The 17,582-nt window shown below is 41.1% G+C and overlaps 1 long non-coding RNA gene and 1 other non-coding gene across 3 annotated transcripts; both read left to right on the top strand.

Moving 5' to 3' along the window:
* The first annotated feature begins 9,556 nt into the window (after positions 1 to 9,556).
* On the top strand, positions 9,557 to 9,663 carry LOC147291650 (small nucleolar RNA R71). Its single transcript, XR_015121575.1, has one exon. It is a non-coding gene; the product is annotated as a small nucleolar RNA R71 (small nucleolar RNA).
* Positions 9,664 to 14,151: 4,488 nt separating this feature from the next.
* LOC147291649 (uncharacterized) lies at positions 14,152 to 17,198 on the top strand. 2 transcript variants are annotated; one of them, XR_015121377.1, is made up of 4 exons: positions 14,152 to 14,578; positions 16,023 to 16,155; positions 16,863 to 16,914; positions 17,090 to 17,198. It is a non-coding gene; the product is annotated as an uncharacterized LOC147291649 (long non-coding RNA). The 2 variants fall into 2 exon arrangements; XR_015121376.1 differs by lacking the exons at positions 16,023 to 16,155; positions 16,863 to 16,914; positions 17,090 to 17,198 and adding exons at positions 14,922 to 15,199; positions 15,522 to 15,949.
* The last annotated feature ends 384 nt before the right edge of the window (positions 17,199 to 17,582 follow it).

The following is a 17,582-nucleotide window of genomic DNA, read 5'->3' as shown; positions in this document are numbered from 1 at the left end:
CATGCAAGTCTATTCTATCATGTATATAAATCATTAGTAATGCAAATCACCACCTAAATTCATATCAACAACGCCAAATGACATAGAATTGTAAGATATGTTACAGAACACCATTAGAAAGAAAGAACACAAAATATACACACAAACTAAATATGCTCATAACAATCACACACAATCAAATCAATTAGTTGGGGACTCAAAACTACCCAAAACAAACAAAAAGACTCAAAAACTTTGTTTTTAAAACAATGTCGCACACTTCTAAAAATTCAAATCCATCACTAAGGTGGATGAAATTTATAAAAAAAGTGCCTTTTGATGTGGGTTTGACACCCTAAGTTCAAAAACAAAAGAAATTTTTTTTCCTAACCTAAAAACACCAAATAAACAAAATTTTTTTTTCTCTAACCTAAAAACACAAACAAATGGCAAATGCCTTTCCCCCCAAATTTAAATGATACATTGCCCTCAATGTATAAGAAATAAATGCATGAATGCTCAAAATAAGTAAAAAGGGAAATTGCAACTATCAAAAACACACAACTAAAATGAAAGAAATTGTTTACTTGCGCACAAAAGTGTGGACACTCCAAGGGTAGGCGCAACCTCCTTGGTCTTCAATGGCTTCTTCTGGATTCCTAAAAATAAAAACTTGGGTTGCCTCCCAATTAGCGCTTGATTTTCTGTCTTCAGCCTGACATTGCCACTCTTCTACTTGAATTGCGCCCTTTCTTGTTCTTTTTCCCATGTGTCACGCCTCAAAATCCGGGTACGTAACAGAGGCACCTATCTTGAAAATACAAGAGACTACAACAACCAATTCCCCGGTGTTATAATCCCAAATATTCACAAAATAAGTTAAGCCTTTTGGTTTAGTAAAATGGAGAGTACTTGAGTTTGCAGCGAAAAAATATAGGAATAATTTTCATAATTAAACCAACCCTCGGAACTGCTATTATTTAGAGTAACTTCAAAGAAACTGTTCATATAGACTCGATAATTCAAAAGTAGACAACCCAAGGACTCAGTGTATATACAGGATATGACCAAAGATATATAAAGATAGTAAAAGGTCACCAAGGACCTGCCCAAGGAAATATACTGACTAAACAGGAACACAGGAGTTGACAAGCTCGAGACAGCACCACCACCCCCTCAATCGAGGCCGTCAAAGTCCACACGCGTAGCACCTAAGAGGGAGAAAAACAACAATGTAGGGGTGAGCATCACATACGTTCATTGCTCCCTTTCAAGGAACTCCCTGCTAGGTTTGAAAAATAGTTTGAGATAATTTAAAATCAAATACACAACCCAAACCAGTTGTCAAGCTTTGTAAAACTAGTAGCATGCTCATGCAGTTTTCAAAATACAGTTTTCCGGGCCCAAGTTCAGAATCATACATGTTGACTAGCCGTTAGGGCTAATTACCCTCTCATAAAAACATAACAAAGTCTTGCAGTCATTTGACTGGGACAAGGTAGCGAAAGTGGCCATTTCATGGTTATACCACCTAGACTAGCCTCCCAAGAAGGACAATCGACTAGTTCGTCCGTACAACCTCTCATGAGGTTTTGGGGATCGAAACCCAGGGTCTACCGTAAGGGACCTTTCACTCTCAAGTCAAACACAATAACAATCTCATGAGAACATGCATAACAGTCATCATTCCCATCATCATAAAACCAAACAGATATGCCAATCAAAACATGCATCTTTATCACCCAGTATTTATTATATAGTACATGCAGGAAATCCACTAGTCAGAGTGTGTTGTCCCCCTACCTAGCGTCCAAAGCTTTTGCCTGTTCTCGAGTACAAATCACAATTTGCCACGTCGCAACGATCTCTTTTAGGTAATTGGAGTTCCTAGTTTGACAACAACTGATGTTAAAAATGGTCTTCACGTAAATCGATGACCTTGTCTGTTAAGACCAAGTATAATTCAGAGGTTTGGCACTAGCGTAACTGCTAGGCTTCTCTGAATTCTTAATCCGACATAACCTTGCACCCCGAGGCAAACAGTCATGTAAGACCATGTGGTTTCTATATCTATTTTAATTTATTATCAAAGAGGTTGATCATATATGAACCTACAACGTGACCAGGTCAGTGCATGGGGAAACTGAGGGAGCTCTGGCTCAGTATCCAACGCTTGTACGCTCATGGACTGACCTTAGTCATCACGTTATTTGGTTATCATTGATAAGGCCTCAATATTTATTAAGTTCATTTGATAACAATAGTTAAATAGCGTTCCGTCTATAACCACAACTTAAATAACAGCAGATTAAATAGGCTGGGTTAAGGGTATACATGTTGAAGACTTCCCACGGGCAGAGTCTCGGTACTACTAGACTTGCTAAGTAACAAGATTAAAATAGCCTAATTAACAAGAGATTAATTTAACAAAATTTTTGCAGAAGTTCGACAGAGATCAAGAAATTACCTATGGAGCTCAAAAATGATTTTTTTAAAACTTTACCAAAACCTAGCTGTTTATGGATAAACCCACACCGATCCAACAGCCAATCAGGGCTGGACACGTGGCTGGTCAGACCTGACTTCAGTGTTTGACTTCTCAGTGGTCAGACTTTGACCTCCACATCATCACAGCTCGGCGCTTCCTCTGCCAGCTCAGATCGGGTCTCTATGCCGAGTCCTCCATGCCCGGTCCGAGCCGAACCGATGATCTTCCAAGGGATTGAGTGTTCATCTTTCCACGGTCATCCAGGTTCGGCTCGGCTCGGCTCGGAAGGAATCTCGCTTCAAGTTCTAAGCGTCAACCAGTTATGGCCTTGAAGGACCCCTATCTACTGGATCGGTTCGGTCAGGAATCCCGTGTCCGATCCGATCACACATGGGCTTCATGTATACACATAGGAACATGTGTTCGGGTCAGCTCGGCTCCCCGCCGCCATTCCAAGGAAGATCACGTTGGGATGAACCGCCACACTTAAATGCACCTGACAAAGGTCTTCTGACAAAAGAGACAATCCAGCCTATGTTCATGACTACTGAGGCAGTTCACCTGAATCTTCCATACTTGCATTCAATGCAGCATTGAATGCAAAGGAGGTGGGTAGCTGTGCATGCCACTGTTCACGACCGAACGCGTGGATCTTTCTCAACCAGCCAGTCACATGCAGGTAACTTATTCATCACAATCTCCTTTGCCTATATATATCAACTCATATGTGCAAAATGGGGATCCATCTAGCTATCAGCCTCTCACCAGACAAACACTTACAAAAAATCCCCATTCACCCAAAAGCATACCCAACTTGCTGAGAATAAACCCAGAACATTTGCCTTGTTCTTCCTATCCTCCCAAGTTCATCCTTTGTTCTTCCTCACCTACCACAAAACACACATCACTGACTTCATCATCGGAGCGTGTTTGGCTGGTACCACACCGGTCCATCTCCTTTGATCTTGTTTCTCTTACAGGAAGATCTCACATCATCATCCAGCAAGACTTCGAATCAGCCAGGTCACCATCTCTAAGTTGTTGCATCTCTTTTACGGAAATTTGCATCAACAGATTGGCGCCGTCTGTGGGAAGATCGTCTTCAGCCGTTGTGTTCATCACCACAAGTGCTAAGTTCTTCCTCCAAACAAGTCATCATGGCTACCATCTTTCGTGACAGCAGTTCTTTTCAGGAGCATCTCAGAATGATGAAACATCAGCCTGAGACACCTGAGAAGACGAGGGGAGCACAACTCCCCAGGACACCAAAGTCCAAAGGCCCCTCAAAAATCAGGGCTGCGCACAAACTCCTTAAGGAGAACCAACGGCATCTGGCTGCTGAGAATGCACTTCTCAATCTCCACTTCTTTCTCGGCCAGCTTGGTCCGAAGACTGGTCGACCGATCGTGCTCCACCTTGATCTCCCGCTCGGCCTCGGCCAGCTTTTCCCTCAGCTCGCCGTTCCTCTCCCGAAGCCTCCTCATCTTTGCCTCGGCATCGACGGCGGCTTGGGCTGCCTCGAATTGCCTAAGGACGAGCTGAAAAACATAGACAAAAGTTAGTCCGAGCCGAGAATAAAAAAAAATATATATATGAAGGCCGAAGTCAAATATACTTACCACCATGGCTTGGTGAGAGGCGTTCAGGGCCTTGCTGCCGAAGCTCGGCGTCTCCTGACCGACCCAGAGTCCCTCCACAATCTTCGGCGTCACCACGCGCTTAAAGCCCATGACGAACGGCTCGATCGAGGGATCGACCTCCACCGTCTTCAGGGGGGCCGAGCCAGAGGCTTCGGCATTCCCACCGCTGGGTTCAGCCCGGGTCCTCTTCTCCGGACGAGCTTCAGTCGCTGGGCCCTTCCTCTTCTCCCCTTGCCGAGCCGACCTCGTCACGGAGGGCCCAGGTTGGGCTGCCGTGGCGGCGGGCGCTGGCACTGGGGTCGGCTCGGCAGGTACCCGACCTGCAGCCTTCCTCTGGGCACTCCTCTCCGCCCTCCTCCTCAACCGGGCCTTCAGGTCGGCAGAACTCATCCCTTTCTCCGTCCTCGGATTCCACCTGGGTACAAACCAGGAGATTCCGCTCGACCTGATCTGGGTCTCCCCGAGCAGGAACTTTGTGGACAGGTACTCTGCTGGTGAGTCCCTGATCGCGGCGATCTGGTCCTTGAGCTCGCCTCGGAGTTTGTACTTGCCCTAGCTAACTGCAAAGATGAAACAGAAAGGAGTTAGCATCAAGCAAAAGTAATTATAACAAGTTACATCACAAGTTGCCCTCGGATCAGCCCCAGACTTCCAATGCCCACCTGGAATCCTAAACCCCGAGCCGGAGTGGGGCTGTTCGGATCGGCGAATTCCCAATCCCCAGAAACAAAGAAGTATCTCATCTTCCAAGTCTTCTGGGAAGAGAGATTTCCTGAGAACGGCCCCGAGTAGGCCTGCAGGTTGTAGAAGCCGAGCTCGGTCTGCTTCGACCTCAGCGCATAGAAGCAAAACAGGATATCCTTGTCTGGCACACACTTGTGCACCTTGTGCCACAAGATGTGCATGGACAAGATTATCCTATACACGTTGGGGTTGAGCTGGTGTGGCGCCGCGCCGATCATCGCCAGCCAGTCCTGTAGGAATGGATGCAGAGGAAGCCGAACCCCGTTCTCAAACATTTCTGGATACATGGTCACCCATCCCTTTGGGGGTCGGCTCGGTTTTTCTCCTTCGATCGGCAGTCTCATTAGCACAGCCTCGGGGATAGTGTACCGAGCCCTCAGATCCTGGAGATGAAACTCAGTCATCTCGTTTGGAATCTGGTCGGCCTTCCACGCCAACTCCTCATAGAAGTCCGGATCGATCGGACTCCCCATCACCGAGCCGAGCCGATCCGAAGTCGATGCCTCGTGACCCCTGTTCCTTTCCTCGGAACACTTGAGCTCGGCTCGGCCTGATCATCCTCCTCATCGCCCCGAGGTTGGCGTACTTCACCTGGGTTCTGATCCAAGGTCGAGAGGACCTCGTTCAGCTCCTCGGACAGACTATCCCAGTCTGCCTCACCCCCTGGTGGGCTTCGGCTTAGCTCAGCCTCGCTGTCACCTTCAAAGGCGCACCCCGAGCCGAGCCGACCACTCGAGTCGGTTTCAGACATCACAAACGCCCTTTTTATCTCTTTCTCTTGCTTTTTGGATCGAAAAGTGTCTTTTTCAAGAACACTCAAGAACAAAACCCAGAAACCCGAGAAAAAGCAGAAAACTCAAAATGGACAGAATCACTTACTGGTTTTGTCCGGCCAAATCTCTCCACCCCCTACACACTCGGAATCACCCCACCTGTGACCAGACTTGGTCGTAATCGGAGTCGGGCCACCACACAGTCGGCGGAGAGAAGACGAAACTCGCGGGAGAGAGAGAGGCTTGCGGGGAGAGAGAAAGCTTCAGAAAACTGAAAATGGAAAATGAAAGGGAAGAGAGAGAAACACCCCTTTTATATCCCCATGCAAACTGATCTCAGCCATCCAAAAATGGCGCTTCAGATCCCAGATCTTGCCACCTGTCAACATTCAAAATACCCATAAATGATGTGACCCTTACGTTCCCCCATGCAGACACCAAACGTCTCTTCACAAACACAAGTCATCATTTGTTCGGATCTTCGGGAACATGGACCTGTCGGGTTCGGCTCGGATCAAGCAACATGTCATCTTTGGGAAAACCATTACACTTCAACTTCCAATCCACCACTGTCCGTTCGGATCGGAAGCTGGGGGACTCCTGTTTATGGATAAACCCACACCGATCCAACAGCCAATCAGGGCTGGACACGTGGCTGGTCAGACCTGACTTTAGTGTTTGACTTCTCAGTGGTCAGACTTTGACCTCCACATCATCACAGCTCGGCGCTTCCTCTGCCAGCTCAGATCGGGTCTCCATGCCGAGTCCTCCATGCCCGGTCCGAGCCAAACCGATGATCTTCCAAGGGATTGAGTGTTCATCTTTCCACGGTCATCCCGGTTCGGCTCGGCTCGGCTCGGAAGGAATCTCGCTTCAAGTTCTAAGCGTCAACCAGTTATGGCCTTGAAGGACCCCTATCTACTGGATCGGTTCGGTCAGGAATCCCGTGTCCGATCCGATCACACATGGGCTTCATGTATACACATAGAAACATATGTTCGGGTCGGCTCGGCTCCCCGCCGCCATTCCAAGGAAGATCACGTTGGGATGAACCGCCACACTTAAATGCACCTGACAAAGGTCTTCTGACAAAAGAGACAATCCAGCCTATGTTCATGACTACTGAGGCAGTTCACCTGAATCTTCCATACTTGCATTCAATGCAGCATTGAATGCAAAGGAGGTGGATAGCTGTGCATGCCACTGTTCACGACCGAACGCGTGGATCTTTCTCAACCAGCCAGTCACATGCAGGTAACTTACTCATCACAATCTCCTTTGCCTATATATATCAACTCATATGTGCAAAATGGGGATCCATCTAGCTATCAGCCTCTCACCAGACAAACACTTACAAAAAATCCTCATTCACCCAAGAGCATACCCAACTTGCTGAGAATAAACCCAGAACATTTGCCTTGTTCTTCCTATCCTCCCAAGTTCATCCTTTGTTCTTCCTCACCTACCACAAAACACACATCACTGACTTCATCATCGGAGCGTGTTTGGCTGGTACCACACCGGTCCATCTCCTTTGATCTTGTTTCTCTTACAGGAAGATCTCACATCATCATCCAGCAAGACTTCGGATCAGCCAGGTCACCATCTCTAAGTTGTTGCATCTCTCTTACGGAAATTTGCATCAACACTAGCCTTCACCTACTAGAATTGAAAAGCTCGTCGCCACGGTCGCGTAGGTGAAATAGAATCGTCGATCGGAGCTCCAAAACTCAAGATAAACTGAAAACAAGATTGAAGAAGAGAGAGAAAAGAGGAGAGAGAAGAGAGAAGCTCTCTCTTGGGAAGCGTGCGCTGAGAAGGGATGAAGAAACAGCTGAGGTGCGACATTATTTATAGAGGAGAAAAAGTGAGTAAACTCGATTGACTCAAGTCAACCGTCACAACTTGGACCAATGAGAAAGTGACACGTGGCGCGTGCCCTGACACTTGGCTGCACATGCAGCCATTAGATCTTGCTGCCATGCAGCGATGGACGCTCCAGGTCGTGCCATATGGCGCGATCTGGTGATTTTCCTATTTTTCTGAACTTAAAAAAATAATTAAAAATAGCTTTAGACTCAAAAAAAATACCCCGAAAAATACTACGGACTCGTATCGACTAGTACTAATTAACTATGAGGTCAAATTACCAATTTGCCCTTAGAAAAATTTCAGAAATTTCAAGCTCCACAAATTAAGATAAAATGCTTTAAAGAAAAAGAAAATTTGGGAAATTCATAAAATAATCTCCCGAACTCGGAATAATACGAGACTTGCACCGTTAGGTTTGTGAGTAAAAGTACTACCTTTTAAAGATCTAGCTTGGGTCAAAACCCTAGTCAAAGTTGGTCAAACAATTAAAGCTCAAGGTGGAAAAATTAGATTTTTCGACAAATAAATTCTATAAAAATTTTAGAAAATAAGGAAAAATCCCAAAATAAATTTGGAAATTTTCGGGTCTCAAACCATTGCTAATCTCGACATCCCCCAAGAACGGTTTGAAGAGATTCTCTATCCCCTCTTTTTCATCTCCATAATAGGTGATCTCCTCGCTTTGCGGAGACTCAGAAGTGAGTTGGTACACCTCTTGCTTGGTGTTGTGGCAGATCTTCATTAAGCACTCCATTGCCTTGTACTCCATGTTAGAGGTGCACAAGAATAGCCTCTCAAGAAGGACGGACACGTCACCAGGAAGTCCCGAAATATCTAGCACTATAAAATCAGAGGGAATTAGTAAATTACGACATCTAACCAAAGCGTCAACAAGCATACCGAGGGCTTTTTCTACCGAAAAGTTGGCGAAGCAAATGTTAGACTCAAACGGGTGCAAATCGGCTTCCACAAACCCAAGCTTCTTGAACACCACTAACGGCATAACATTGATAGCTGAGCCATTGTCAATTAAGGCTCTCTCAATCTGATATTCCCCTATGCTGCAAGGTATGACCAATGTGCCCGGATCTCTCTTCTTTATCGGATGAGTCATAAAGACATAACCACAAATCTCCCTAGAAACGTTGTGACTATGCCCTTACTCCTCAACCTTATTCTCAATTGACTTCAATTCCCTCATGGTTTCTGGAAAGTTGGTGACATCGATGTCCACAATGAGGGGAATCACACGTGTATCCACGTATTCTTCAGTCATGATCGTATCCTCCTCTTTCTCACTATCCATGATCTTAATCACCTCCTTAGTCTTGATTACTCTCACCCTTTTTCTTGGAGTTATCTTTAGAATGGCATTCACATGCTCCTCATTCTTCGGGTTGACGACGGGCTAACAAGGTAGCTATCCTTTTTCTCTTTGACTCAAAGTAGTAGCAATCTGACCCACTTCACTTTCTAAGTTTGCAATAGCCTTCGAGTTAGATTGCATTTGTTGCTCGGTTCAGTTCATGAAGGCATTGGTGCTTTGAGCAATCTGAGCAATCTTCTCCTCCAAGCTAGACCTCTCGGCATTAGGGTGCACATAGGGCTTGTTGTTGCTCCCACTAGCTTGTTGTCGATTATTGTTGCTCTACCTAAAATTGGGATTGTTCTTCCATCCAGGGTTGTAAGTGTTGGAATAAGGATCGTACGACACCTTAGGATAATTCCCAACTTGATTCACTTGCACCACGTCATTCCCTTGTGTTTGCACACCCATCAACTTCTCTTGAGCCAATGACAGCTTCTGCACCATAGTCTTGATTTTAGCAATATGTCCCTCCATGGTGTTAGGCGCGTCCACTACCTCTTATAATCCTCTCTTTGATCCTCCTCTTGAATAATTAGAATCTCATTGTTGAGAATTCAAAGAAAGTGACTCAAACAACTTAGTAGCCTTATCTTCAGTCGACATGAATGCACCACCACATGCCAAATCCACCTTAGCTTGATCCCTCTCCAAACATCCTTAATAAAAACAACAAATCACATACCAAGGGGATAAGTTGTGGTGCGAGCAGCTAGTAAGCAACTCATTGAATCTATCCCAAGTCTCATGGAATGGCTCATCAGCTTTCTGCACAAATCTAAGTATCTCGTTCCTAATCGAATTGGTCTTGGAATAGAATAAAACTTGTTCAAGAACTTGTTCGGAAGATCTTCCCAAGTCGAAACGGAACCACTAGGCAGCGAATACAACCATCTTTTTGTCTTGTCTTTGAGCGCAAACGGGAACATCCTCGAAGGATACTGATTGGCGTTGAAACCACTCAATTGTGTGGCTTCACATACCCAAAAAATTCCTTTAGGAAGTGGATCAGATCTTCTCCATTAAGACCATGATAACTTGGCAACAAGTGGATTTGGCCACTCTTGATCTCGAAATCGGTAGCTATTGTTGCATAACGGATGCAAGACGGTTGTGTGGGCAGCGAGGGTGCTGAAAAGTAACTCAAGGGCTGCGGCGCATTCTCATTTGCTTCAGCCATTTCGACGCTCCTAATATCCTCACTACTCGAATCAGATGCACTAGGTAGAGGGCTGATGTGTAAAGTTCCTAAAGCTTCGTCTTTGAGCCTTTCTAACCTCGCAATAACTTCAGGGTTCATAAAATAACACCTAATCAAGAGCAAACACAAAATCAATAGAAAAAATGCTTATAAAGGCATGACATTTATTAAAAACTAAAAACTAACTAGAAAGAATGCTTATAAAGGCATGACATTTATTAAAAACTAAAAACTAACTAAAAATAAAATTAACTAATATAACCTAATTCTAATGACTAATTAAATCAATTCATTGATATTAGACACCATTCCCCGACAACGACGCCAAAAACTTGTTGATTGTTTTCTTAGAACAAAATAAAAACTCATTCTAAGTATACTCGCAAGTGCACGAATCGTATCAGTAGCAAAGCATGCAAGCACGAGGTCGATCCTACAAGGAATGGTTAATACACAACAAATCAATTCAATTAATCAAAAGAATAACTAAACAGGGGGTTTAGGAGAGATGGAACTCACACACACCACACCACACACACGCACCCATTACCCTATCTTGCAATGTTAAGCTTTCAACCATCAAATCAAATATGCATACCCTAACCATCCAACGCTAATGACAAATCAATTCAAACACAATATATCAAAGTTTGACTGCTAAAAAGGTTTGATTAGTTACTTTCTCGCAATTGTTCTCCTAAGGCATAAATTAAGAGCTTCTTAGACCTCCCCTAATCAGTTAACTTACATGTTCCCTAGTTCTAAGCTAAGGCAGCTGTTACCCATGCAAGAGTCATTAAGATCTATGAGAACATTAAACATGTTCAACATACAAACTTTGATTATTTCCCTGTAGAGGTCCTACAAAACTATTACCAAGAATAATCTCGTATTCCCTTGTTACTTGTGATTTAAGGTCTTTGATTATTCCACATCTAAACCTAACAAATAAACTAGATGCAATGATCCTAAGGTGACCAGTCAAAGGATGCAAACAAATAGTGAACGGATTCAAATAGCTAATGAGAATTTGATAAATGCAAACATCAAATTAATTCATCAAGAGACGGATAAACGATTTGTAAAGCATGTCATATTCAATAGCCTACAACTAACATGCAAGGTAGAATAATAAACTATATAATTAAAATAGAAAATAAAATCTAAATAACATAAATAAATTCTCAATCCATAATTAAAATAAAATCAGAGATGCAAAACTAAAAGAAACTAAGAATTCCCAAAGAAAAATCAAAGAACATAATGGAGGGGGCTGCAGCAAGAAGAGGAGAAGAGGAGACCTCACACAAGCAGGTGGACTCACGGCTAGCGTAAGCTAGGGCTTGCGGGAAGGGGTTCCCTCTCTCAGTACTTGTTACGCCAACCTCCTTCTCTCTCTCTAACTTTCGGCATCTCTCTCTCTCAAATTCTGAATATAAAAATATGTGAACCCTGAATTATGAAAGAATAGGATGTATATATAGAGGTGAGGAAGAAATCCTTGTGAGGCAAGGCTTAGTAGTGTGTGGAATAGGCTAGGGTTTCTCTTTGATGGGCTGCACGGCATGGCTTGGTCTTTGGGCTTAAGTGACTTGCGCATGGCCCTTAGGGTTTCACTTACACATGTGCGCATGGGCTGCCACATGGTCTTGGCGTGATGGCTTTCTTCGGCTGCTAGGGTTGGTGTATGCATGCATGGGCTGCTACCTTGCATTCGACATTCACATAGGCCCATGACCCATTTGACTTCATGACATGTCATAGTTGACCCTTGACAATTGACTTTGACTTCCAATTTCGTCCCTCATTTCCCTTTGGATTCAAATTCATTTCTTCCCTCCATTTGATTCTATGGATGTCCACCACCTTCTAGAAGCTTCTGGAACCTTGACTTGATAGAGTTAACTTTAACTAACCTTTCCTAGTCCAACTAGGATTCCTTGTAAATGTAGGATTCCATATTTGGACTTCTTTCCCTATTAGGGTTAGGTTTCCTAGTTCAACCAGCAATTCCTGCTCCAATTAGGATTTTTCATTTCTGGCTCGAAAATGATGGTTCTGGGCTTGATGTTTTCTCTTGTGACTAGGAATCTTCATTTGACTAGGATTTCTACTCTTTTCCTGGTTTGACCAAGAATTGACCCATTTTCCTAGTTTGACCAGGAAATGTCCCAAAACGGCTCCATTTGCTCTTTTTTCCTATTTATGTTTCATTTGACCTGAAAACACAAAAACAAGACAACAAATACAAAATATCGAGTTCTAACACTCTAGGTTAAAGAATTAGTATCATAAAGTGATGCAAAATGTACACTCATCACAAACACTGCTCTTTTGACCATTTTGAGAAATCTATAGAGTACCGAACTGCAATATTTTATTTTAGGACTTTTTGGCCTATACTCTTAGATTGAGCGAGTCACAAATCACCCCTGGAAATTTTCTAGAAACAGGAGGAAGTTCTTTTATGGTTAAATCAAATTTTGGGTTGTCAAACCCCTTGATCTTCAATTAAAACCTTGGAAATGGTTTCTGAGGCATACCTCTTTTGTTCTCTTGATTTTTGTTTTAGTTTTAAACTTTGAAAAATGTTTGATTATATGATTTGAATTTTTTTTGAATTCAAAAAGTGGTTGTTTATGGATTTAAGGTCTCAGATGCAACTTAACTTAATCACTAAGCCATTAAAACCTAGGGAACCTCAAGTTTGAAATTATGAATGCAAATTCTGATTTCATTGTGTTTTGAAATAGGAAATCAACCTACTTGAAGGTGCAGCAAAAGCAGAGACTATTCTCGAGGTAGGGGGAGCTAGTCCACTTAAACCCTATGACTTTTTTTATACATATAAGTATATATGTATATGTGTTTGTGCTTGTTTTTCTGGTGCCATGTGTTCTTTATGCAGAAAAATATAATGTGATGTTTTGTCTACCTCACTAGTTGTTGTACACTAGGACAACTAAGTCACTAAATAAGAATTAAAACACTGCTTAATTAATTCTTTTGGTTTGTTGTTTGAATGTTTACTGATTTGACTAATTAGTTTTGTATAAAAGAAAATCAACATGAGCAAACATGTTGATGACTGCAACTTGCTCTAAAAAGGAAATAAAACATGAACTGGTTGTGATCATGACCTAGAATGCAGTTAAGTAGAGCTAAGTAAAACTTGCAGCTTTTCCATATGCATGAACCCGAACCTAGTAAGTAAATAACCTACCTGATAATGAATTACTTACACCCTGCATATATAGTTGGAGTTGTTGTGTAAACAAATTGGGATAATATATATGGAACTTGGTTTTACTGCTTTGCATTAGTATTTCATGTCTTTAGAAATGTAATCTAATTGGACTATGAGCTAGGAACTGAAACTGATAAGGTAGTGATTGGCTATCCTACTTTACTTTGAAATGAGAATGAAAACAATACAAGTCTGCTACATTTAAATCAATGTTCTTAATGTGACATACTGGTTGTATTTTCTTTAATTAAGAAGCATGCTTGTATGACTTGTTTAATAAACTTACTATGCATATATGGAATTGTCATGACCTGATTGCATATGCATGATATATAAATGGTTTATTGAGGGCATATTACCCCTTGCAAGGGATCTGCCAAAGTATTGCATTAGCATTCATAGTTTTTTAATCTAGAATGTACACTCTAATGTGTTTTGAGTATTTGAACTTCCAAATTAGAGATGAGAGGGTAAAATCACTACTACAATAATGTAAATAGACAACGGTCAATAGATAACGGTTTGTATTTTTTCCGTTATCTTAATTTACCACACAACGGTTTTTAAAAAACCGTTATATTAAGGTATAATATCCAATGGTATTTGTTCTTATGAATTTTTCTAAATTATTAAATACAATAGTATTAGACAAAAACCGTTGTGTTGGACAAGTTACACAAAAATAAAGAATTTGCGGGCGTTCATATTTGGGAAAAACCGGAGGCGCGCGTTAATGAATTAATGAAACATTCATATCGCGCCTTAAGTTAGAGAAGTTCAAAGCCCTTCAGACACACATCCCTCTGACTTCACCGAGTTGCCATGGTTCTTCTCACCAGCTCCATCTCACCTCAACTCCTTCTTTCTCTCTCTCTCTCTCTCTCTCTCTCTCTCTCTCTCTCTCTCCAGTCTTAGATCTCATAGAATGATCTATACAAGATCTGGATGAGATCTTATCAGATCTGGAAGACCAAAATAGCTCTCATCGCACCTTTCTATCTCTCTCTCTCGATCTCATCAAAACCCAAAATCAGTTCTCCCCTTCTCTCTCCACCGCTGGCGACATCATCGGCATTACTCGAATCGTGGTCGAGGTTGGGTAGAACGACAGCCGCCACTTTGGGTCGCTCAAACCCAGATCCAGAAATATCACGCCCAACGACGAGAAGAGCCAAGCTCGTTGTTGGAGAAGATAAATTCAAGGCTCGTTGTGGAGGTTGTCGGTCGAGTTCCAGTTGGAGAAGAGCCAAGCTCGTTGTTGGTTGAAGGTATATTTTCTCTCTCTCCCTCTCCTTCTCCCCCTTTCTCTCTATATGTACTTCCTCAGATTTCTTGAAAATTAGTGTTAGGGTTTGTAATTTGGGGTTTTCTTTAATTATTATGTTTTTTCTTTTTGCCTTTTGTTTCTATTTCTTCAATTAGAACTTCTCTCTAGAAAAAAACATGTTTACCTATCTTCACAAGGTTATTGAACAATATTCGACACTTCAAGGAAATAAAGAAGACCATACTGGTACATGTTGTTAGTTTAGCTCTCTAAATAGCTGCTTTGATGATATAATAAAAGAAATACTGCAAGTGCGCATCCCTCATCATGTTTATTGTGAACAGGTATAAATAATGTCTGCAATGACCTTTTGTCCAACCCATACTGGAATGCTAGCTATAGTTTCTTACAGCAAGAGTACTGCAATATATAGAGAATACAATATGAAATTCTTATATGTATTACATGGCCATGAAGGTGGGATTACACATGTAAGTCAGCATTCCTTTTTCCTTCATTTGACCAGCCTTGATCATAACTCCATAGATGACCCAAAGAATTTTTCTCTCAAGCCCAGTTCTCAAAGGTGAAAATATATTATTTATATACTGGAGGCTGGAAGGTAAAATGCTTTACATGTTCTATCTTTTTTGGCATTGGTTTGATTTTTGGAAATGCAGTAAACAAGTTGTATGTAACAACTGTTAGTTTATGATCTATATATATATGTGTGTGTGTGTGTGTGTGTGTGAGCCATAATCTATTTCTCTTGGAATATTTTTGACGTATTCTATTAGATTAGCATATATATGACTTTTTCTTTCTACTCTAAACATGTTTGATATTGGCTTACTAAATTTACTTGAAGGATCCAATATATATATATAGCTCAAGATATTATGTTTTTCTATCTTTTTTTGTTTCCTTTGTTTCCTTTGTTTCAGGTTGTTGGCTTTGAGGGGGATGTTCCGAAGGAAGATGCAAAAAGAGTGGTGAAATCAACTTTCCAGCATTTTGGTAGGCTGAAATACTTGTGAATGCTGCAGCTAGAAATTTTCTTGCGTCAGCAGAGGATCTATCCTCTAATGGATTTCAGACAAGTTCAATGTTATAACAATCTTTATAATATGTTTGCACATATGAAATTGATATAATTTCGAATGAGCACTAGGGTGTTTTTAATCTAAAATCTGATTTTGAGATTTTGATGTTTTTGTCTTATATAATTGTTTTTGTTAGTATTTGTAGAATTTGGTTGTGATTACTTTCATTTTCAATTGTTTTGGGTTTATATGATTGTCATTGTGCATTACTCTGTCCATATAGCGTTGCATATTTCAGAGTCGGAAGTGGACCACACTGCACTTGGCAGCCAAACTTCCAAGCTGAGGGGATTAACATAAAATACTTTTCTTAATTGTCACTTTTCTTTTTTTAACTGCAAGATTGACTATGAGAGAAAAGGTCAAGGTTGGGATAAGATCAGACAGGCTTCTCCGGATGATTGGAAGAGAAACTTAGCTACCATAGTGTAGTATGTGGTCTCCTTATTCAAGTGAACAAGATCTTCTTCAGCAAGTAAGTTTTTTCTTCTCACTTTTTTTTTTTTTTTCAAATTTTTGCCTTTTCCATATTTGGTGGAATTTATGGTTGAATCAATATTTTGGTTGTTCAAAATGTTTTTTCCTTTTGTTTAGTCTTGGTTACTCAACTTCATGTTGACAGAAAACTAAGTTCGCCGCTGGAGGTCCGGTCCTCAAAGGAGAGGTCCGGACCTCAATCCTAGGTCTCAAACACCAATCTTACTGGAGGTCCGGTCCTCAAGGGTGAGGTCCGGACCTCAAACCTAAATTTCTAAATCCAATCTTACTGGAGGTCTGGTCCTGAAGGATGAGGTCCGGACCTCAAGCCTAGCTTTGTATTCTAATTTTTTGTGGGATTGAATGCTGGATTAGAATGAAATTTTAAAGCTTGCATGATTATTCAAATAATAAGTTAAGCATTAGGAAAATGGACCAAACATGATTTGTGCACAGACTTTGTAGTAATGATCATTTACAGAAATTTCAAAAAGATAAAAATATTCACTTATCTGCAAATGAGAAACCCAACAATGAAAAAAATGCATAGACCCAACAATATTTGGTCAAAATACAAAAAGTTAGTGGATTTTCCTTCTTTCAAAACTCTCTTACTTGACCAAATAAGTGAATATTTGTATCTTTTTGAAATTTCTCTGAAGTTTATCTAAATGTGACTTTGTGTGTGTTTGTGCTCTTTTACAGGGACTTTGTTAGTTTTCTTAGAGCTTTGGAGTTGGGGCAGCTACTTTAAAAGGTATGGGAAGGAGGAAGGACAACACTTATACCCAAGAAGATATCGATGTGTAAATATACAAAATTATCAAGGATTATAATAGTGTTTTCAATTCTTCTATTTAGAGCTTGCATATGACTTGCCTAATATTGCTTTGCATTGCATTGGTATCTTATTAGTTTTGTTTTTATTGTAGTTGGCAATAAGAAGTTGGCAGATATGGATGCATATGCTTGTGACTTAGAGGGGTCAAGTTGGAAGGAAGTAAATGTGTTATGTTAAACTAGGTTTTTTTTTTTTTTTTTTTTTTTTTTTTTTTTTTTTTTTTTTTTTTGTGCCTCTTCTTTTAAGCTAGTTTGACTTAATGTATTTTTTGTACAACTGATCACACTTATGAAACCTATCATGTAATGTAATCTTACTTATATTTATGAAATATCTTTTGGTTTAATTCTGAGCATGAGCGTGCATTGGTGTACTATAACTAAGTGTTGTATTGCATTGGTTTTCAATAAAGACCAATGTACCAAAGCATTATATACATCAAAATCAAATTGAAATTATTATCTTGCACAACGTTTATATGGTTAAAACCGTTGTTTAAAGTATCGTCCTACAACGGTTTTCAATAGAAACCGATGTACCAAAGCATTATATACATCAAAAGCAAATTGAAATTGTTATTTTAC

Source organism: Dryas octopetala, chromosome 3 (assembly GCF_963921425.1).
Source record: "Dryas octopetala chromosome 3, drDryOcto1.1, whole genome shotgun sequence".
Classification (NCBI taxonomy): Eukaryota; Viridiplantae; Streptophyta; class Magnoliopsida; order Rosales; family Rosaceae; genus Dryas; species Dryas octopetala.
This window is presented reverse-complemented; position numbering and strand designations above follow the sequence as displayed.